At 44.2% G+C, this 23381-nt stretch overlaps 1 long non-coding RNA gene across 1 annotated transcript in view; it reads left to right on the plus strand.

The window, feature by feature from the left end:
- Positions 1-23381, plus strand: part of LOC137379736 (uncharacterized) — a 44074-nt gene that overhangs the window by 16884 nt on the left and 3809 nt on the right. Inside the window, exons 2-3 of the long non-coding RNA XR_010976898.1 lie at positions 10582-10782; positions 20402-20598. This is a non-coding gene — a long non-coding RNA (uncharacterized lncRNA). The remainder of the gene's footprint in view (positions 1-10581; positions 10783-20401; positions 20599-23381) is intronic.

Here is a 23381-nt window from a genome sequence, read left to right on the forward strand (position 1 = left end):
GGGTGCGGCAAGTTCTGGAGTACAATTCCTCAGTACTACTGCCGGAATATAGTCAGGGACCGTAGCCTTTGCAGTATCCAGTGCCTTCAGCCGTTTCTTGCTATCACGTGGAGTGAATCGGATTGGCTGAAGACTAGCATCTGTCATGCTGGGAACCTCAGGAGGAGGCCGAGATGGACCATCCACTCGGCACTTCTGGCTGAAGATGGATGCAAATGCTTCTGCCTTGTCTTTTGCACTGATGTGCTGGGCTCCCCCATCTTTGAGGATAGGAATGTTTGTGGAGTTGACCCCTTCCCCTCCTCAGTGGCGCCAGCTGCTCTTGGACGGGAAAGTGAAGGCGCGTGATTGCCATACATCGAGCTCGAGATTGGGAACGGTTGGGAAGATCGCGGTGGATGACATTGAAATTTACGCAGAGAGGTATTTTAAATATTTAAACTAGGATCCCGTCGCAGAGCGGCAGAGGTGACGCTACAGAGCTTCACCGCCCCAGGAAGATTGGGCCTGGCAACACGGCATTAGGTTTGATTCAATTCTCCAGCCTCCCCGCCACAAAACCCGACGTCAGGCCAAACACAAGATCTGAAGTGTGGGGCCTATTGTGATGTAGGAAATGTGGCAGCCAATTTGCACACAGCAAGGTACCGCAAACAGCATTGTTATTAGTGGTCCTGGCAGCATCTGTGGAGAGAGAAGCGGAGTTAATGTTTCAGGTCAGTGACCCTTCATCAGAACTCATCAGATTATATTAACTTTGCTTCTCTCTCCACAGATGCTGCCAGACCTGCTGAGGATTTCCAGCATTTCTTGTTTTTATCTCAGATTTCCAGCATCTGCAGTATTTTGCTTTTATTTTATGTTATTAGTGGCATTGGTTAAGGGATAAATGTTAAAGCGGGCACTGGGGAGAATGCCCCTGCATTTCTTTGTATAGTGCTGTGAGATTATTTACATCCACCTGAAAGAGCAGATGTGGCCTTGATTTAACTTCTCATCCAAAAGAAAACATCTCCGACATTGTAACACTCCCGCAGTACTGGAGTAGAGTGTCAGCCCAGATGGTATTTTCAATTCTCTCTAGTGGGACTTGAACCCACAACTTTTGTGATGATATGTCTTACAACTGCACTTAGGGAGAAATCGATTTTGGTGGCACACCTCCACGTTCTTGGCACTCAGCAATAAATCAGCAAGGGAAACAGAGTTCAGAGGAGGGGGCCTCAGAAGAGCTGGGGGTTATTTATTTCTTCAGAAGTGTGCGAAGCATCAGAATTGGTTTTATTTGTCAAAGGAGTGAAGGGTTTCCTTTCTCAGTGGAATTTGTCAAGTCTGAGAGTGCCTTTTGCTTTCACAAAAGAAAAGTTTCAGTGTTTAAATGACAGCAATAAAGTCAACAATCTGGGCACTTTGTGGAGATCTGCTGGAGTGGTGCACAGAGCAAACAGAGTCCGTCCTTTATCACACAACAGTGATCAGAGAGTGGCTTCCACATCCCCCACTCGTAAAACACATTATCTGGTTATTTATTACACATGCCCAGGCCTTCACAATAAACATTCAGCTTCGGCAGAAATAGCCATCAATACTCTGGGAGGATGCTTTGAGATGGAAGAAGACAGCTCTCTGCTCTTCCCTCTCTGAGGCCTGAACTCCAATACAGCCTAGGTTGTAGGACTGCTAACCCTACAGGGTTGGCTTGGAGTCTCAGGGGAACTGAAGATCAATCTCTTGGATACTGCTGTGAGAAATTCTTTGAACTTCTGCTTGTTAGTGATAAAGATATCTGAGACGGGGGATAAAGGCTATTTGACTGACAGACAAGAGCCAATCTATTGGGCAACAAAGAATCTTTTTACTTCCCAATTGGTGTAGGAAGGTGAGGATGAATGTGTCGGGCAATCAATGGCAGGAATGTGGGGGGTTGGTGGAGCATTTGGAAGCAGAAAGTTGTAGGAACTAAGGGGTTAACAACTGCCGCATTTAATCTGTTGGATGAATCTATTTAAGGTATGGCCTGACACAATTCACATGAGGCGCTATGTTCCAAAGTAGAATGGTTTTAAGTGATGTTGTGGTTATGCTCAGAAAAAGTTATACTTTGTATATGTATCAATGTATTATATTAGAATTAAGTTATGGACCTTGTGTTTGGAATCATGTTGTTATGTGAATTGTATGTTTGTATGCTGCAGTGGAGAGATGGTGGAAGATGGTGTTTACTGTAACAGCAGGAGAAGTGGCTTTTGCTATGAGACGGGATGTCTTGATAACTGTCCTTCTGCATTTCAATGAAGACAGACTCAGAGTCACAATAGGTGATAGACTTGCAGGCCTTATAAGGATAGAAATGCAAGTAAAGGTACTCGGAGAATATTCATGACTGGAACATTGATGGGGATAGCAAACATTCCCCATCATGTGACAATGCCTTAGGCCATCAAGCTATCTGCAGAGACAATATATGGAAGGTGGGGTCTTATCTGGCCAATCTAACTATTTTAAAATAATCAAGAAGAGACAATGTCCAGAAGATGAGGTCATACCTGACCAATCGAAAGGGTTAAGGTGGAATGTAACCTAACATGGAATGAAGGAACCCTTGGAAAGGGGCATAAATGGCAGAGGACCCATGCCATGAGGGATGCATCTAGTGCTCCCACCCACTAAAAAGGATAGAAGTTTAGGTCAAAGAATGCCAAGTCTGAGTGGAGGAGGATCTTCCATTACGCCCTCCATAGGAAATAAAGGACTTGCATTTATATAGTGCCATTCACAAACTCAGGATATTCCCAAGTGCTTTGCAGCCAGTGAAGAATTTTTTGAAGTGCAGTCATTGTTGTGATGTAGGAAATGTGGCAGCCAATTTGCGCACAGCAAGCTCCCAGAAGCAACAATGTGATAATGACTAGATAATCTGTTTTTAGTGATGTGGATTGAAAGATAATATTGGCTGGGACACTGGGGAGAACTTCCCTGCTCTAATTCGAACTAGTGCCATGGGATCTTTTACATCTACCTGAGAGGGCAAATGGCATCTCACTTTATCATCTATTTGTTTCCGCCACCCATCCCCATTGAATAATTTAAACTTTTAAATTTTGCTTTTGAAAAGTTCATCTCTTCATCTTCGAGTGGTCCTGGGGATTCCCAAGTGAACCCTCCAATTAATGATTGTCAGGCTGTTATCAGGTATAGTTCCATTAACTCCCCACAACCATCTCTACACCACTGGCCATGTTTGGGTAAGGTGAAGTTTGTGCCCGAGAGGCCTCCAGAAATTTCAAACAAAAGGCTTATCCAGACCCCAGCCTAGTTTCTGGCCTGACAGTTGGTGTACAGTGGGAGTGGCTACAGGGTCTTTTAAAAAATGTATTCATTCACAGCATGTGGACATTGGTTGCGAGGCCGACATTATTACCCATCCCTAATTACCCTTGAGAAGGTGATGGTTAATCGCCTTTGTGAACTGCTGATGTCCGTGTGGTGAAGGTATTGTTCGGTAGGGAGTTGTAGGATTTTGATCCAGCGACGATGGAGAAACGGTGATATATTTCCAATACAAAAACAAAATACTGTGGATGTTAGAAATCTGTAATGAAAACAGAAAATGCTGGAAGTACTCATCAGGAATGGCAATGGCAGTATCTGTGAAGAGAGACACAGAGTTAATCTTTCAGGTTGATGATCTTTCATCAGAACGACTGGAAAATGTACTATGTGGTCTGGACATGACGCACCACTCCACTACAGAACTTATGTTTTACTGAAGTGATTTATGACTTTAGCCCCTTATGGGGACTAAAGCAAATCAGGAATAAATCCCTATGAATCTCCTTTAATTAATTTCAAACCAGACAAACTCTTATAGACACTTATTTGGGTCCAAAGAATTGAACTAGTTTTCCCTCAAAGAAAGAAAACTAACAGGGAATATTACCATTTTTCAGATAGCCTATTTTTAAAAATAATTATGGCTAAGTCAGAAATATACCAGATATTATAAGGGTCTGGGAAACTCCCTTCAATACGTATCTCTCCACTTAAAGAGACACAGAAAGGCAGTTCTTGTAGTTGTATACAGAATGCTACATGAGGCAATTTATTAACTTTTATATATTTATTAAAGAATTTAACATGCAATACACTTTTAAGTGGATAAGTATACTACAATATCAAAGATTACTAAGAGATGTAAAACATAATCTTATTTCTAAAATAGAATTTAAAATTTCAACCTTGACAATGTTACAGCAAAATATCTTAGAATATCCATCAAAATTCAAAGTAAACTATTACCTTAAATTCCCTGAGTAAGCCTCCTGCCTAACAAGACAGAACACTCTCAGTTAAGAGCAGAATTCTGTTGTCATTCAGTCAGCCGTTCTTACCATAGGTTAAGAAATATTGATGAGGAATTTCAATACCCCTGATTTTTTGATTCAAAACTCTCATGTTTATACTGTTTCTAATCTATTAACTCATCTTTTGAAATGTAGGTGTTACCTTTCTGTGCATGTTTTTCCCACTTTTGTTATCCTTTTATGATATTATCTTTAGCTACTTATTCCCAATTATGGTAATATCATTAGCTACTTATTCCCAATTAATTGTCTGCTGAGAATTCCCTTCTTGTGAAATTATGAGATTTTATCTGGCCAAAATGTTTGTAGTGTTTTTTAGTAACACTAAGACTTAACATTATAAATGTGTTTTATACTTAAAAGATTTTAAATTAAATTTGTGTAGTAACTGTTTTTGCCTTTTTGGGTTAAATTGGGTTTACGTGGCATCTGTTTTTGTAGGTAACGTTCCATTTTGTGATTGATCATCTGTGATGGTTCTTTGATGGTATCTTGTACCATCTCCTTAAGTCAGTCTGTCTATATCATTAACATTATCAACTAATTAGGATTCTAGTTATCAGTACGGACCATGTATAGCCTGTCTCATTTAACTTAAAAGATGTTTCTTGTACACATTCCATTGTAACAGGGATGTTCATGGATTTTTAACTCTGCCCTTAAAAGGAATTTCAGTGAGACTTGAAAACTGACCATTTATTCAATCTTTAATTCTAAAAGGTATAATGTATTCTTCTTCTTTGGCCTCCTGGTCTCGAGAGACAATGGGTAAGCGAATGGAGGTGGTCAGTAGTTTGTGAAGCAGCGCCTGGAGTGGCTGTAAAGGACAAAGCACAGCAAGTAACATCCTCAGAGGGTGTTATCATCCAGGTGCCAATATCCAGACTCCAGTTAGAACACCCGGAGGCTGTAACAACCGCATTGGAGCCATTTCCCAACAAGAAATGTCACCAATAATCTGATCGCACAGGAGTAGAGATAACAGGGCAATCTGCCTTACCTGAATGGGTGCCACAAGGGTTAAATTTTTGCCATATGTGACAGATACGGAATCCCTGATCAGTGCATTCACTCACCTGAATAAAGTCATACATCGTTGAGGGAAAGTTAAGAGTGGAATTAAACTGCGAACGCGGATGAGCTATCCTATCATACGGATGCTGTACTGTCACTAAGGCCCGAAACGATCCTGGAGACTTAACGAGGCCAAATTAAGGATTTTCCATTGCTTATAGTAAATCTCCGTTTGTTTTATTAAAGGGACCGTAAGAAGGATATCTAGTTTCCATTTAATAGATTCAGCGAACCGAACAGTATCCCCGAGTATAGTACTGTCTGTAGGAAGGGAAGTAATGTTATGTAGTATGGCATGAGAGGTAAGTCTAGCCAGGGCTTTTTCACACCCTACACTAAGACCGAGTCCATCTAAAAAGGAATCCCTATACCATGACCAAGGGACTTGGTGATACAAAGAAGAGCCTTTCCACCATGTTTTCCTTTGTGCCATCGCACTCTTCCAATGTTATAATGAATGGGACCATCACATGCATTACCTCCCCTCCATATGTCACTCGGGTCAAATGCAGTAAAATGTTTAGACTGAGGTTTCAATAGGGACATATGAATAGATGTTGTAAGTTTATGAATTCTAATACCCTCATCTTTGGGGACAAGTTCTTTGTGAATAGTTTTCAGACCAGCAACACCAAGTGATTTCTGTAATTTAATAAAGTCCCCAATCTTTCTGAGGCTGTAGTCTTGAGCTCGGTTCCATTGCTCTAACATAAGAACTGATTCTGCTAACAGTAGAGAAGACCTTTGGAGCGAGCGAGTGTTCATTAACATAGAAGGCTTCATACACTGTTGGGAAAGATCAGCTAATTTGATGAAGATTGATTTAAAGGTACTACTGCCCTATAAATATCAGATTGATATAGTGGAAGAGAAGTGTCCCAGAGGACTTGTTCATAGAGGAGTAAAATTCCATAGCTGCCATTCGATCTTGAATCGATAAAGTCCTGTTGGCCTAAACTAAAATATGCTTTAGTCTATTTTTAGTCACATTCCAGCCAACGTCTTTACGCCAGGAATAAAGTGAATAGACTTTAATATCAGGACATTCTGCTGTGTCCTGGATAGAAGTACAATTGGGAACTTGATTATCTTTATAACAGGTGCATGGTCCATCAAAAGCTAACTTAGCGATACAAAGAAGAGCCTTTCTGCCATGTTTTCCTTTGTGCCATCGCACTTTCCCAATGTTATAATGAATGGGACCATCACATGCATTACCTCCCCTCCATATGTCACTTGGGTCAAATGCAGTAAAATGTTTGATCTCTGCAGGAAATTGCATAGTGTGAGGTGTTCAAGTAGTAAGCCATTTCTAGCATGTCACATGCACTGCTTGCATCCGGAAGACCTTTAACAAAAAATTTCAGATGCCAATCTCGAGGCAGGCAAGATGATGCTAGGCGATACTTGTTGTCTGACGAGCTGGGGTGCTTCTTTCTGCAATCATCAGTGAGCATTCGATCAATTTCAGACATCCCGTCATAAGTGCATGAAATCTTAAAAGATTCAGAGTAGAATTTTGAAACGCTGCAAAGTCCTGCGTGGGTGAGGAACTGTTATTGACGCAGTTAGTTGTAGTTCAATTCGCGTTGTTTCCGATGCCATCCTCCAGGCTGGGTCCTGAAAGATAGTGTACGACTGCACCTTGTACTGTTCCTCCATTCCTGTACCCTTCAGAACACCTCTTCAGGTTGTCTAAAGAGACAATTTTAAGAGATTGCTTGCCATTCGGCTGGTTAGCAAATATTTTGACACTTCTTTCTTTAATAACAGAATGTATTTTGAACAGGTTTCTTCCACTTAGGTCTCAAACCAGGTTTCTGTTCAAACTTTTTCTCCTGAACCCACTCGCCGGTTACAGGTTGACAAGCTTTGTTAGTTACCTGTTTTTGTCTATTCTTCTCTCTGATCCTCTGATCAATTTCATGAATTTGATCTGTTATTTCTTGTTTCAAATCTAATTGTTGTTGTCAGGACAAGGAGACAGGAAGCATAGAGCCAATGAAAGAACCATGAGTAAGTGGTGTCTGCAACTCAACACCATACATGAAATAATACGGTGTTCTAGGGAACACTGTCCCTGATGCACACGTGGGTACGTTATTTAGTGACAGCTGCACCTCCGGAATGATGGCAGCCCACTTATTCCCTCTGATTCTCAACAGTTTGGTCAATAGCTTTTTTACTTCCTGGTGTTTACGTTCCACCAGTCCCACTGACTGCGGATGACGTGGTGTGCTATGATCTATCCTAATCCCCCTTTGCACACAATAGTCTTGGAAAACCTTGGAAACAAATGCTCCGCCTTGATCAGAGTGCAGCATTTTGGGTGCACCAGCTACAGTAATGATGTCAGTAATAGAATTGACAAGTGTGGTTTACGAAACAGTTTAGTGGGGACCAGCCAGCAGAAAGAAGTGCAGCCATCAACATAAAACATGAACATGTTTATATCCCATTGAAGTGGTCCAATGAAATCAACAAAAAAATTCTCCATTGATTTATTAGGCTTCACAGGAGCCAATGGTGGCGGTTTAATAAGTGATGATTTGTTGGTTAAATTACACGACTCACAATTTGCCGTGCATGTTTTACAGGCTTTAAGCATGTCTAACCACCAATATAAAGGAGTCAATTTACAGAATGTTGTTTGGGCACCACTATGTGCCTGACCTATACCCTCGTGAGCTTCTTTTACAAGCTGTTCTTGTTTGTGACTCGGGGATACCTCCTGGACACCTTTGGGCAACTTAACCAGTACACTACCAGTCAAGATCTCCAAATAGAAGTACTTTGATGGATATTCTTTTGGATTCTCTTTCATCGGGTCTAATAGCTGAATCAGTCCCTCATCCTGATTAACTGCCTGTTCTGCCCTAGTGATTATATTAACTATGACAGGCCCCTCTCGAGGGGGCGTCATGCAGACTGAATGTTTTGCCTGTCCATTTGCAAGACTGTTACCCTTTGAATGTACTGAACCAGTGGTATGCCCGGGTACATGAATTACCTGACAATTAGTTCCTCCTTTTGCAAATGAAGAATATCTTCCCACAATGACTTGTGTTTTATGGGTTTGCCTTTATGATTGGTAAAGCCTGTTCACTCCCAGAACACAAAGTCTTGATTGTAAGCCGGTTTACAATAGTCACTATCTGTACAAATCAATGTGGGCTTAATAAGGTCTGCATTTTCTAAAGCATACTGTAATGCTGCAGCTTCAGCATACTGTGCTGTCCATTGGCCAAGTGGTATGGATAACAATTCCTCTGGATAGAAAGAATAAGAATCCCGAAAGGTACCTATTACTATCCCCATCCCAGCTGAGGATTGTTAGGATATCACTTTTATAATCATCACTGATGACCCATCGCAGTAAATAACCTGTTGATAATCTGTAAGTGGTTTTAGAGGTACTTGTTTAACTCCCTCCTCAGTATCATCACCTTCCATAACAGGGAGGTGTTCTGACTCCATGTCTGAGGATAGAAATTTAAAAAGAAGTGTAGGATCATTCAAAAAGGAGGCCCATTTGTCGTATCGGATTTGAATGGCTCTTCTCTCATCAGAGGCCATTCGCAAAACTGATCTCAAGTCTGGTATTTCAGTATAAATTGTAATGGGGTGTATCCCTTGAAGGGGTCGTGTTTTAATGAGGCTCTGAACTATCATCATCATAATCCTCTCGTTTTTGTTGTACCGTCTTTCAACATTAGAAAAATTATAAGAATGAAACTGAACAGGTACAATGCGATTTTCATTGTAAAATTCTGCAACTGCTACTTTAGGAGATGTTTTCACAAGAAGATTAAGTGGGACCTCAAGTCCCTTTGCTCCAGATCTATAGCCTTCTGTACATCACAGCACAGTTGCTGTAATTTCAAGTAATCATCTGGGGAAAAAATGAATGGGCCTTTAGCTGCCTCACCTACTCTAGCATACAGAGGTGCTAAGAGCTCAGCAAAGGTTGGTGTAAAAGATCTAGCAAAGTTCAGGAGTCCTAAACTTGCCTGCAGATTTTTCATGTTTCGGGGATATTGAATTGTGTCTAGTTTCCCTTTATAGGACTGAGTTAATCACCAACAATTCCCAGTTATACGGAGGCCGAAGAAATCTATTTCCTCTCGAATGAACTGACTCTTTTTAATGTTGATCAGGTATCTAGCAGCAGTGAGTCAGGATAAAACTGTACCAACAGCCTGCAAGTGTTCTTGGAGGTCATTATGTGAAACATAAATGTCGTCCACGTAAGAGTTAACATTGGGCAGGTCTTTTAAAAGATTGATAACATGAGCAGAAAAAAGAATGGGACTGTTTTGAAATTCCTGGGGTAATCTAGTCCAACAGTATTGAAAACCATCAGGGGCAGTCATCGCAGTCTTTTGCCAATCAGATTCTTTAAGTGGGTGAGACCAAAAACCATTAGTCAAATCAATACAAGATTATTTTTTTTCTCTTTTTATGCCGGAAAGAAGGGCAGTGGAATTTTGCTGTTGAGCAGTGTTTAGTACTAACACTTTATTAAGGGATGTGTAATCTCCATCTGCCATCAGGTTTAGGGACACCAAACAATGGTGAATTAGTTCTCGAGGGCATTTTTTATTAGGACACCTAGTGTCAAGTTGATCTAATTTCCCTTTATGATCCTGAATAGGCCACTGTTTCCTGGGCTTGTGCCAGCCTGCATCGAGAGAGTGAGGTTCTATATCTACCTTGCCACATTGATTCGGATGACGCTGTTTAGAAGCTGTTCCAAAAGACTCTTGAAGTGGGACCAGTCAGACAATATTAGTATATTATTTAGCATTAGGATACGTTAACAGTCTTAGAAGGAAGATGGCAATGCTGTAGTTGTGGGGAACCACGGCATGATGGGATGCATGGCAGTGGTTATGGGAAGCTGTACAACTTAGAAGTCTAATTGCCTTTACATCTGTGCAAACATGGTGTCCTTGAGATAAGACTGCGATTACAGAAGGCACAGGGTATTATAGACTGTGAAAACACTCAGCCTCAGGAATGGGGAGGAGATGACATGGGGGGATGATTAGTGAGACAATGCATTTCAGTTTATTGATCAAGCTTTGGAATGTGTCGGGGGGTAGTGTGGACAAATGAGTAATGGTTATTGTATTCTATAAAGTTGTATTACAGACTCTTTTTCATTGAGAAGCCTCTGGATGTTTCACCAGCCACTTCTCCCTTACGCCGATGAATAAAACTTTATTTACTTTAATCCCGTGGACTTGAGACAAGTTATTTTCTCCACAACAATTTGGTGTAGTCAGCAGAATCCTCAAGGCTCAGTCACGGTGCCCAGTCGAATGTTGGCCTCAGACAGTGGGTGAGTACATTTACTTTACCAGCCATTAGATAGGGAGGCTCGGGATGGGAGGCTGATGGGCCAATTTGAGGATGCGAACAAAAGGACGGGCCCATGGGTGGAGTAACTAAAGATAGCGCAGAGCCAAGATCACGGTTCCTTGGGTAAATGAGGAGGTGATATTGTTCTCAGGGTTAACCAGGCGAAGGGTGGCAAGAGGTCCGCACCCACACAAAATAGTAAGTCAGAACGATCGGAGAGGAAATGAGAGGTCTCTTTCCCACGTAGGAACGATCGTAGGGTAGTGAAAAGTCCGTACCCACACAAGTAGTAACAACAGTCAGACTATAAAACATCAGCCATGACAAATAAGGATCCAGAGTGGGGGCCTGAAGGGTCACTCACCGAAGTTTTGGCAGCCAAAAAGAAGAACTTTAGAAGGTTGGGATCCCTCGAGGAACTTGGATAAGTATAAAGAATGGTGGAAAGAACAGACAAAAGGGAATAATTATATGATGCAAGTGTTATCTTACCACGTGTCAGTCTGGAAAGTCTGAATTAGCTCGGCTAACTTAGGAAACGAGACAGGTTACAAGTGTTAGAAGGGCGAGAGCCGGGGTGGGAAAGTGAGAGATATCAGGCTGAGTTAAGAGGGACAATTTAAACAATATGTTTTAGTGAAATTTAAATGTGAGTAAAAACAAGTTAATGTGTCTTTGTTCGAGACTGCATGAATACTGAAAACTTCCAATGTCTGTGTAGTTGTGTGAGGTGGAGTTGTTAACTCTTTGTTGTCTGGCTTTAATGTTGAAAGTATGGCCAGAATTTTACCGACCTTAATCGGGTCAATTTGGAAGCGCCCGGGTGGTAAAATGGCATCCGATGAGGTCAGGTCGGGTCCCCAGCGTCATCACGCACAGGCGCCATTTTATGATCCAGGAAGTCAGGCGCGATCGAGTTGCCGCTCTCTGCCCGACCACAAGTAATTTGAAAGTATTTAAAGTCGTTGAGAATCCCAATTGACTGCAAATTTACGTGGGCCGTCGGAATTTACGGCCGTAAATCGGGTCAGTGATCGTGTCGGAGATCCGGCAGCTTTAAAAGGGCGGAAGGCAGGCAATCAGTGAGGGCATTGAAGGTAAAGTATTTGGTGTTGCTTATCTATGAGAGTTTTTGTGTGTCATATAAATATTGATATTTGTAGCTTGTGCAGAGGGCTCCAACTGAGTCTGACTCACTGCAGCTCGGGACCTATCTGTCCTGAGTCAGTGAGCGGAAGGAAAGGGTTGTATGTGCCTGTCCTGACAGCTGGACCTTAAGAGTTTCTGTCATTGAATCTGGTAACCAGTCCGACGATGGGAATTGTGCATTCTGGAGGTAGCTCTTCAGAGAAGGAGGACCATGTCCCAATCAGGGACAGAGGACAGCTGGGCATGGGCATGCACAATCGGCTGGTCTAGTGGCTCCCCATTATGTGGGAGGGAGAGCAGGTGGCAGAATCGGGCGAGAGTGAACACATGTCAGGAGACACGCCTACCCAACAGGCAGGGAATACGGACCGCGTCTGAGCTACCTGCACCTGTCAGAACGCCAGTGCAGAAGAAGGCTGCGTCTGTCTTGTGAGACTGGGACATTTCTATGCGAGATGGTGGCAGTGGATGCAGCCTCAAACTACCTCAGTGGCCATCCAATGCCAGTTGCTCTAAAGGTGACTGTCACCCTTAACTTTTATGCGTGTGGCTGTTTCCAAGCTTCGACAGCAGACTTGTCCGGAGTCTCCCAAGCAGCTGTGCACCACTGTATAAAGGTTGTGACTGATGCACTCTTCAGACATGCTAACAATTTCATTAGTTTCAAAACGAACGACACCAGCCAGGCTGAACAAGCAAGAGGATTCAGCGCAATAGCTGGGTTCCCAATGGTTCAGGGCATGATAGACTGTACACATGTGGCAATTAGATCACCAGCAGGTCAATCAGGGACATTCATTAACCAAAAAGACTTCCATTTATTGAACGTTCAGCTTGTATGCAATCATCGCAAGAGAATCATGCAGGTTTGTGCACGGAACCCAGGGAGTTGCCACAATGCATAGAAACTCAGAAACTCTCAGGTGCCTGCTCTTTGCAGTTCCCCAGACAGACTGGAAGGTTGGATACTGGGCAACAGGGGTTATCCTCTGAAAACATGGCTGATGACGCCTGTGAGAATCCCAAGGGGTCATGCTGAGGAACGCTTCAATGAGAGCCATGCGACCACAAGAGTGACAATCGAACAAACGATTGGCCTGCTCAAGATGAGATTAAGGTGTCTGGACTGCTCAGGTGGATCACTGCAGTCTGCGCCAGCACAGGTATCCAGGATTATTGTCATTTGCTGCGCCTTGCATAACCTAGCGATGGAAAGGGGAGACGCCATTGAGGATGTTCAAGGTAACCGTGAGGCACATCAGATGAAGATGGAGTTTCTGATGAGGATGATGGGCACCACCCACATGATGGCAGGGGAGAGGAAGCAGAATGTCCTCTGGAATTAAGAGCAAGAGAGACCCGGGATGCCCTAATAGATATGCACAGATATCACATTGTGGCATGCACTGAGCCATTGTGGGATTGTGAGAGGGGAAAGACACACACATCCAAGGGAAGAGATGATCAGATTAAAAACAACACCATGTCACGATGAATCCAACCCGAGTGTGTGACGTCTCATATATAACAGCTTCAGCAGCGCAACGATGCCTGATACTATCTCATGGACGACATATGCAAAGTTAAATGTTCAAAGCACAAATTTATTTACAGTGATGTAATGTGCAATTGAAATAAATAATTGGAAGGTAACCCAGTGAACCAGGAGTGATGTTACTGTGATTTCTTAAAACGTTTGCGGGTGTTCTTACCTGTGGACGATCCCTCGCCACCAGACTCACCAGAGGAAGGTGGCTGATCGGGCTGCCGCCTTGCTCTTGATGACTTTGATGGTCATCCTCTGCCTGCTCGCAGCCTTACAGGCCGCGGCATATCAGGGTGCTCATGAGAAATATCAGGAGCACCCTCTAACACCCTGGGAGTTTGTGGTTGACATCTCACTAGCAGAGGGAGCAAGGGACTGCATGATGCATCAGGACCGCCCTGAGAGGAGCACCCATGTGCTATTGGCTGGAGCCCCTGTGCCCTCCTGAGGCTCGACTGGTCCTCAAAGCTGACCTCAGAGGGATGAGCTGCCTCGACCTGCCACATGTGCATCTGAGTTTGCGCCCTGATGGCCTGGTCCAGGGAGGCTAGACTCCCCCTGAGATCACGGATGGCTTCCAGTACTGGCCCCTCCACTGCAGCCGCCAATCTGTCAACGGAGGATGCCAGATGGACAAATGCCTGAGAGCAGCTGACATGCCCTGGATGGAAGTTTCCAGGGTATGAGAGATGGCTCGCAGCGCCTCTGGCAACTCCGCCAGATGTTCATGCACTGCATGTTGAACCTGCAACATCTCCCGCTGAATCGATGTTCTCAGAGGCGCGTCATCAGCTTGCGGCTCTGCACCGGCCTGGCCTCCCACACTCCTCCAAGTGTGCGAGGCATCAGTCAGTTCTGCCTCTGATGGCTGGTCCGACGACTGTGCTGTGTTAACACCCATGACATCATTTCCGTGGAGACAGTAATCCCAACCGTGGTGGAAGTCTCTGCGCTGGCGCTTGGTGAGATGCGATGATGTGACGGTGCACCCTCTGATTTCCTCATCCTCAGAGGGGGGCTGTTAGCCTCCGAGACCCCTCCCGGCCGCTGATGTGCTTCACTTGAGGGAAAATCAGATCGATCAGTTTGATCAGCACCACAGATTGAAGCACATGTCCCTTACTGCAGTTTGCACACATCTGTGTGCATCACCTTTTATTGGCACACTTCAGTGCATGAGACAATCACCACTGAAACTGCCCCCCCAACACCCTCCCCACACCCTCCCACCACATTATGGGTCACTCACACTGACGACCAGGGTCGCCAACCTCGCCATCTGCCTCGGTACGTCCTCTGTCCTCCCCTGCCAGCATCAAGGCATCCTCCTCCATACTTGTCAGGTCTGCCTGATTGCCCTGACCACCACCGGACCGGGACCTCTCTCGGGCATTGAGTGCCCTCTTCTCCTATTTAAACAAGCACACTAGTTTAGACATATGATTTGGTATCTCAAACCTCACCCATTGGGTTTGTTGTTGCATTTCAGCGCTACTGCAATGCAGTGCCCAATTTGAACACTGTTGGATCACCATGTATCCCAGACCTGCCCGTCCTGTGCCCCAATACGATGCAGCAGGCAAGGACTGCTCATTGCTGGTTTCCACCTTGCCCCATTAGGACAGACTGACCTTTCCCTGACACATTCACAATGAGATTATTGGGGAGTACCCCTTACCCGGGCAGAGTGAAGCACGTCATTGAGCAGCCTGCGGCACTGGAGCCATGTCCTCCATACCACAGCGCGGCTGCTGACCTCCTCGGCGACCTCCAACCAGGCCCTCTTGGTCACTTCTGCGGGCCTTCTTTGGCCATCGGTGTTGAATAATATGTCCCACCTCACCTCCAGCACCTGGAGGAGGACCTGCAGAGATTCCTCTGAGAATCTGGGGGCTGTGCTGAACCTTCTCCCCTCCATCAATCTGGATTTCTTCTGCAAATGTTTGCCCCTTTCCTGCCCCTGGGCACTGTCAGTCGTCCTTCACTTCTTCACTTTCCAGGCAGCTGGTCACCTCGGCAGTTACACTCACAACTTCTCCTCCGCTGTATTCCCCTGAGCATCTGCTCCATTGTACTGCTTTCTGCCTTTTTAATTGACCTCGCCCCCAAATCCACTGAATCAGCCAGCCGCCCACGCCCTGTCGGGTGCCGAATCTGCCGAGAGGCCGTTAATTGCCTGCCCCGCGAGTGATGCCGGTGGGTGGGCGGCGCAGAGTGGATTCGGATTTCTTGCCACTTCCGACCCAGCCGCCCTGGAGTCAGCGGGACCCAAAAAATTCCGGCCTATGAGTCTGTTTCTTGTCCTATTCTTGCACATGTATATTTCTGTGGAACCTTGAGTCATGTTTTGGGTGTGAACTAGTTGAACCTGTGTGTTCCTTGGGCTGGGGACTGGGAATTTAATGCAGATTTTTGGTACTTTGAATTCATAACCCATTACAGGAATCATTTTTTCTAAGTTGTTTGGAATTGAATAAGTGTGAAGGTGATTGTTGAGTGTGTTCATTTCAATTTAAGATTGTGTACCCAGAAATGGGATATAAAAATTTAATTATATTTTAAATTAAAGCTTTTATTTTTATTTAAAAAGTTGGTTTTGCAATTGTGAAAAGGCAATGAACAATTTTCTGCGAGATAAGCTTCAGCCTTGAACGTCTGAAGATATCTGGCAGAAATCCAATCTGAAGTTTAAAATACGATTTTAATTGGACTGGTCACAAATGGCAGGAATTGGATATTGGTTTAAGGGAGAGATGGATAAACAAAGGAGATATGGAAAAGATTCTGTATGTTTAAAGTTTGTTTTAAGAATGTTATATTTTAAAAGAGCACATATTATTCTGTTCTATGTGTAGTTAATAAGCATTGGTTTGAACTAAATTTAAATTATTAAGGTTAACTGACCTGTTAAGTTGGGAAGACTGGAATTTCATTAGTGACCTTGCAGAGATAAGGCTCACTCATATATAACATTGGCAGTTTTGACTTTAAAATGTTTAGTGCTGTGATTGGAATTTGGGGTCATCTTTGTTGTATTAAAAATTCCTTGAGGTAGGAACCTCTTACAAAATGTTAAAAGTTGGGAAACAATTGGAGTTTAATCTATAATGCTGTCTTCCTTGATTCAGATGTTTTGAACGTTGAGGGGAAAATCTAATTTAGACAAACTTAAAAAAAACCATTCTAAGTGGTTTCTATAAATATAGAGAAATGTTGCTTTTGGAAAGAAATCAATCAAACATTAACAAAACCTATCAACCCAGCAACACTGTTATTTGAATTTGGAATAACTTTGAGATGCAAAAAGTCCAGTGTAATTTAGCAAGTTACTTTTAAGAAACTAAAATGTCATTTAAGATAAAGAACAAACAAATAGATGAAGGATAAAAGGAAAAGGGAGTTGTAGCTCTGTGTCATGGGCACATAAGGCCAAGAGAATGGGTGAGCGGTGCGTAGCAGTCGTGAGGAAAGATAAATGATCAAAGAAGGTCGGCTGTAAATAATTTGGGGTTGTTTTATCATTGGCTTGCGCAGACATAGACAGGAGTCAGCGAAGGGTTAGGAGAAGTTGGAAGCACCACAGTAAATTAAAATGCTGTCGGAAAATTAAAAAGGGAGAAAACTTGTGTGTGCATAAGTTTCTGTTTATGTATTATATTAGTGTGCTGTGATTTCCTTGTCTGTCTGTGTTATCTCTGTCTGTGTCACCGAACTAATGGCTTATTAACCCTCAGTGGCCGAGTCCTGTATGATGTTTAAAAGTTTTGATGGCTATATAAAATGGATAAGAAGCTGTTAAAGTACACACTTTGTTTTGGCAAGCGGAGTGAGAGAAGGGTTCCTTTAAGGGGGGGACGATAGATAATGACACTCAGCACTGTCAATTCGATTGCTCCTGTGGGTGAAAAACCCGAAGACTACCCTTTCCTTCCCCCATGCCTGTGAGAGGCCACTGTTTGAGGTTTGGCAGATTTAAATGAATGACCAAGACCACTGATACACTTTACTTCCTTTCTTTTTTTATCTTAAGTTGTTGAGGTGAATGAGTGTTGCAGAAATTGTGTGGATAATGTATCTGTGTACGTCTTAATACGCTTTCTTCCCTAAAGGGTGCTTGTGCAAAAGGGGTGTCAGCACATTTTTACAAAAAATAATTTCACAATGAGGAATATGAGTTGGGTCAAAAGGTAGGTGTAAACAAACTAAATGTTTAATTATAAGATTTGAATTGAGATTTCTGGCAAGAATCACAACCTGATTGTATTTTGATAAACGTGGGAATTTTAATCCAGATATACATTCATGCACATGAGAACAAGATAATTTTTAATGTTGCATACTGCTAATTGGGAAATTTCTTATTTGTCTGAAAAGTATGAGCTTAGACTATTCCATAGCTCATGGTTTGTTCTGTCTTTGTAGGCTTTTGATAAGGTCCCACATGGGAGATTGGTTAAGAAGGTAAGAGCCCATGGGACCCAGGGCAATTTGGGAAATGGATCCAAAATTGGCTTAGTGGCAGGAGGTAGAGGGTGATGGTCAAGGGTTGTTTTTGCGATTGGAAGCCTGTGACCAGTGGTGTGCTGCAGGGATTGGTGCTGGGACCCTTGCTGTTTGTAGTGTACATTAATGATTTAGACATGAATATAGGAGGTATGATAAATAAGTTCGCAGATGACACGAAAATTGGTGGTGTCGTAATTAGTGAGGAGGAAAGCCTTAGATTAGAGGACAATATAGATGGGCTAGTAAGATGGGCGGAGGAGTGGCAAATGGAATTTAATCCTGAGAAGTGTGAGGTGATGCATTTTGGGAGGACTAACAAGGCAAGGGAATATTCAGTGGATGGTAGGACCCTAGGAAGTACAGAGGGTTAGAGGGACCTTGGTGTACTTGACCATAGATCACCGAAGGCAGCAGCACAGGTAGTTAAGGTGGTTAGGAAGGCATATGGAATACTTACCTTTATTAGCCGAGACATAGAATATAAGAGCAGGGAGGATATGATGGAGCTGTATAAGACGCTGGTTATGCCACAACTGGAGCACTGTGTACAGTTCTGGTTGCCACACTATAGGAAGGATGTGATTGCTCTGGAGATGGTGCAGAGGAGATTCACCAGGATGTTGCCTGCGCTGGCGCATTTCAGCTATGAAGAGAGATTGAATGGGCTAGGGTAGTTTTCCTTAGAGCAGAGAAGGCTGAGGGGGGACCTGATTGAGGTATACAAAATTATGAGGGGCATTGATAGGATAGATAGGAAGAAACTTTTTCCCTTAGCAAAGGTGTCAATAACCAGGGGCATAGATTTAAGATAAGGGGCAGGAGGTTTAGAGGGAATTTGAGGAAAAGTTTTTTCACTCAGAGGGTGGTTGGAATCTGGATCGCACTGCCTGAAGGGATGATAGAGGCAGGAACCCTCACAATGATTAAGAAGTATTTAGATGAGCACTTGAAATGCCATAGCATACAAGGCTATGAGCCTAGTGCTAGAAAATGGGATTGGAATAGATAGGTGCTTGATGGCCGACATGGACATGATGGGCCGAAGGGCCTGTTTCTCTGCTGTATAACTCTATGACTCTATAACTCTACGTAAAGGGGTGGTGATATCATCTCTAGTCCATCTGAGAACGTTCACCCCACCCCCTTTCAGACTCACAGAAAGTTAACCCTTTCCGCTCGCAGTTTAAACTAACCATACAACTTTCAAAACTTATTGGAACAAGATTGCAGACAGCTTCAGGAATTTGATCAGATATCTGCAATGAATTGGAGATGATGAATTAAATTAAATGAATTTGAGTTGGTATTCTAACCTAAAATTTAAAGAGATGCTAGGAAACAATAAAACCACACACACAGTCTTGGTGGTTTCTGCTTGGACAACAGTAAATATTGGACGAAATATGAAAACAACATCACTATGTATCAGTTCAGAGAATTGGTTCAGGTTTATCCTGAACAAACAGATTGAAAAGGAAAAATCTTGAAGTGATGGGATTGGTATTTTATTTTCCAGGAATGCCGCAGGGGATGACACCACTCCCAATGGTCTCGAGTCAAACTACATGATTCACATTCTGTTTCTGCCAACAGGAGGGCCAGCAGCAGATCTCTTAATTATTTTGTTTCAGGTAAACCACTACAGCAATGGCAGCAAAGGTGATCGTCCTCCTGGTAACCACAGCAACATGGGAGGCACCCGCCGTAAATATTCACAGAAGCACCCGCCTGCATCCAAGACAGTACGCAAAACTATCGAAAGGAGGGAGCACCTCAAGGGTGTCCAACACCAGACTGAACATCATGGTGGGATGCACTAATCTGCCTCCATTTGATTGAGAACTCAAAGGGAAGGGCCTGTGATATGTTGGCTCAGGACTTGGTAAATAACGTTGCTTCGGATATTGAAGATGTAAGATTTGGTACGGCCCCCCGCCACGTACATCAGGCTATGAAAAGATTAGATCTTATCAATATACATGAGGAAAGACCTGGCCTATAACAGAGGGAGTGGGGAACACAATCAAATTCCTGATGAGTATACCTCAAGAACATGCCAATGGAATTATTACGGGGATACAAATTCATATCCCTGGGAGTGGTGAGGAATGAGTTGGTGTATCAAGTAGGATCCCGGGGGTATATAACTCCAGGTTCAAATGGAACGCTTTTGATGACAGCATGGGAATGTCGTACTGAGTTGCAGCATTACATCATTTGCTCTTGCAATACTGAGACCCATCAGTAATGACTCTGCTATAATGGTATCAGTCAGCCCTCTTGAAAAAGCCTATAAAGGCAGTGCAAACCTCCCCCAAACAGTGATGCTTTGACGGACAGGACAAGGTTCTTATACAGAAGATTGGATTGTGAAAATAACCACACTTTTTGTTTACAGATCACTGACTCCTTTATGGTGGGGGATTTCCACCTTGTGGGCAGGGCCCTCGTGGGGTATGTATTCAGCTCCTGATGGGATGGATCGTTAGACATTGACGAAGTCCCGGGAAGAACAGCCTGGGAGGTGGTGCAAAGGGCCCTAGCTTCATAAGGAGATTTATGGAGCAAAGCTGTCAAGCAATCACGAGGAGCAAGGTACAGATGAACCTGGCTAGGAGGTTGGAGGACTCGGCCAGTAATAGAGCCAACATGGCAAGACTGCAGTATAACTGTTGGGAGGTAGAAAGGATTACTGCAGCCATTGTGTCCATTTTAAATTTATTTTTAGAGATACAGTACTGAAACAGGCCCTTCGGCCCACCGAGTCTGTGCCGACCAAGACCACCCATTTATACTAACCCTACAGTAATCCCATATTCCATACCACCTACCTACACTAGGGGCAATTTACAATGGCCAATTTACCTATCACCTGCAAGTCTTTGGCTGTGGGAGGAAACCGGAGCACCCGGCAAAAACCCACGCGGTCACAGGGAGAACTTGCAAACTCCGCACAGGCAGTACCCAGAATCGAACCCGGGTCCCTGGGGCTGTGAGGCTGCGGTGCTAACCACTGCACCAACCACTGCGCCACTGTGCCGCCTGTCCTGGTAGTCCGTCACTGTATTTGTTGTTACCAAAGGCGGATGATATCCCAAGCAGTGCAGATGGTAATGCTGGCCAACAAAGGGTGCACCCCGGTATCCCCTGTGGTCAGAGCCCCTGTCCTAGGTAATGTGAAATGTGTGAATATATATATGAAGATTACACTATATAATGGAATAGAGGTTCCAGGCTCAGCCCAGGTCAAAGGACTTTGGTGAAGCCATAAGAGAATGGTAGACAAGGAGATCTGAAGCCCACTGAACTCCAGTAGGATCCCTGGAGCAATCGGTGAGTGGAGGATGTTGGGAATGTCCTGCCTGGGTCAGGTGGTGTGCCTGACCAGGGGTCCAAAAGGAGGGGCTGAAGTGGGACCAGTAGGACAATATTACTATATCATTTAGCATTAGGATACGTTAACAATCTTAGAAGGAAGATAGAAGCACTGATGTTGTGAGGAACCTGGGCATGATGGGATGCGTGGCAGTGGTTGTGGGAAGCTGTACAACTCAGAAGTCTAATTGCCTTTACATCTGTGTAAACATGGTGTCCTTGAGATAAAACTGTGATTGCAGGAGGCACAGGACTGTGAAACACCATTCCTCAGGAATGGGGAGGAGATGACATGGGGGGATGATTAGTGAGACAATAGACCTCAGTTTATTGATCAAGCTGCAGCTTTGGAATGTGTCGGGGATGGGGGCAGGGTAGTGTGGACAAATGAGTAATGGTTATTGTATTCTATAAATTTGTAATACAGACTCTGTTTCATTGAGAAGCCTCTGGATGTTTCACCAGACACATCTCCCTTACGCCGGTGTTTGAATAAACCTTTATTTACTTTAAACCCTTTGGACTTGAGGCAAGTTATTTTCTCCACAACACCCTTATCCCCACCCCACCCTTCCCCCAGGCAGGAGCAGTCTAGCTGTGCCTGAATATACGTTGGTCGGACATCCTGGTCCGTGGACGCCTCCACAGGCCTGGGCATGATCTTAAGGAAGTGTTTAATATCAGGCTGTCCTATAATAAGAGAGCAAACTAAATCAGGTACCAATCCCACCTCTAGGGTGACCGTGATGCTGTAGATAGTAACAGGAATTTCATCAAAGTCAATCAGCTGTGTCTTACACTGTATGAATCCCCCGACTGGTAACTGATAAAGCGGGCTCCCCAAATCTGACCACTGAGTTTTTATAATTACAGGATCCATGATGGAGTAATCAGCTCCTGTATCAAAGAGTGCCTGTACCAGTTCAGCAGTGCGCAGTGTTACCAGGGCATGGGGGAATTCAAGAGACCCTGACTGGGTGCCAACCCTTCACTGTGGAAAGTCATATTCTTCCAAGTCTTGACTATCAGCCTTGTCTTGATTTCGGATGACTTTAACTGACATCCGACCCTCCCTCTTAAAGGCCGGCTACCCAACCCGTACCTGACAGGACCCGATGACATGTGTTGGGTTCTGGTTGGGTCGGGTCACACTTCTGGGTCTGGCATTCGGGTTCGTCTCGGGTCAAGCAGGGTCAGACACACTTTATCACCACCTCCGATAAGTGGCTCCAATGTTAATTTACTTCTTGGGTGTGAAAGGTGGTTTTGTTACAGTTATTTTAAGCTTGTGCAGATCAGCAACAAAGTGAAAAATGCAAGGTACGTTAACTGATGGTCGGGTCGGGTCAGGTCGGGCGCGAGAATAAATGGAAGGACTCGGGCCGGGTCGGGCTTGGGGTCGGATGTGGTTCTGTCGGGCTCAGGTCGGGTTTCATTTGCAAACCCGAGCCAGCCTTTACTCCCTATTAGGAGTTTCATGCTTTCCTGATCCCTTAGGTGGTCTATCAGAAGGCTTACAGGCACAACTATCGCCATGGGGTGGATGCCGATCCTGTCAGAGTCTTTCTGATCTCTGCCCGTCAGCCCTGGATCCTCCTATTACTCTGTGATTGGCATGGCCAGTGTAAAATTCATCCCCATAGGGATCCCAGCTGACCCTGCTCTCCACGAGGTGTGATGCCACACTGTTCCCACCATTCCGGGGAGTTATGCCGCTCACGCTCCTGGCGAGATGGCGGTGCAGACTGCCAAGAGCGCCCGGCCGGGGGCCCAAAGGAACGAGTCGGTGGGCGACTGGAACGAGAAGGAGCCCGGGTCGTATCCTGTCCCTGTCTGTGTGAAGCAAAGACATTTTCTGTATAATTTTTAACCTTAGGATCCGATTGGACCATAGGCTTAGTATGGGGCAGACCCAGCAAGGTATGGTTCGAGCAGATAATGCGTTGAACATTATCCCACCTCTGCTGGTCATCAGCATAAGCAGACAATGCCCTTTCCCAGGT

The sequence above is a fragment of the Heterodontus francisci genome, chromosome 18, assembly GCF_036365525.1.
Source record: "Heterodontus francisci isolate sHetFra1 chromosome 18, sHetFra1.hap1, whole genome shotgun sequence".
Lineage (NCBI taxonomy): Eukaryota > Metazoa > Chordata > Chondrichthyes > Heterodontiformes > Heterodontidae > Heterodontus > Heterodontus francisci.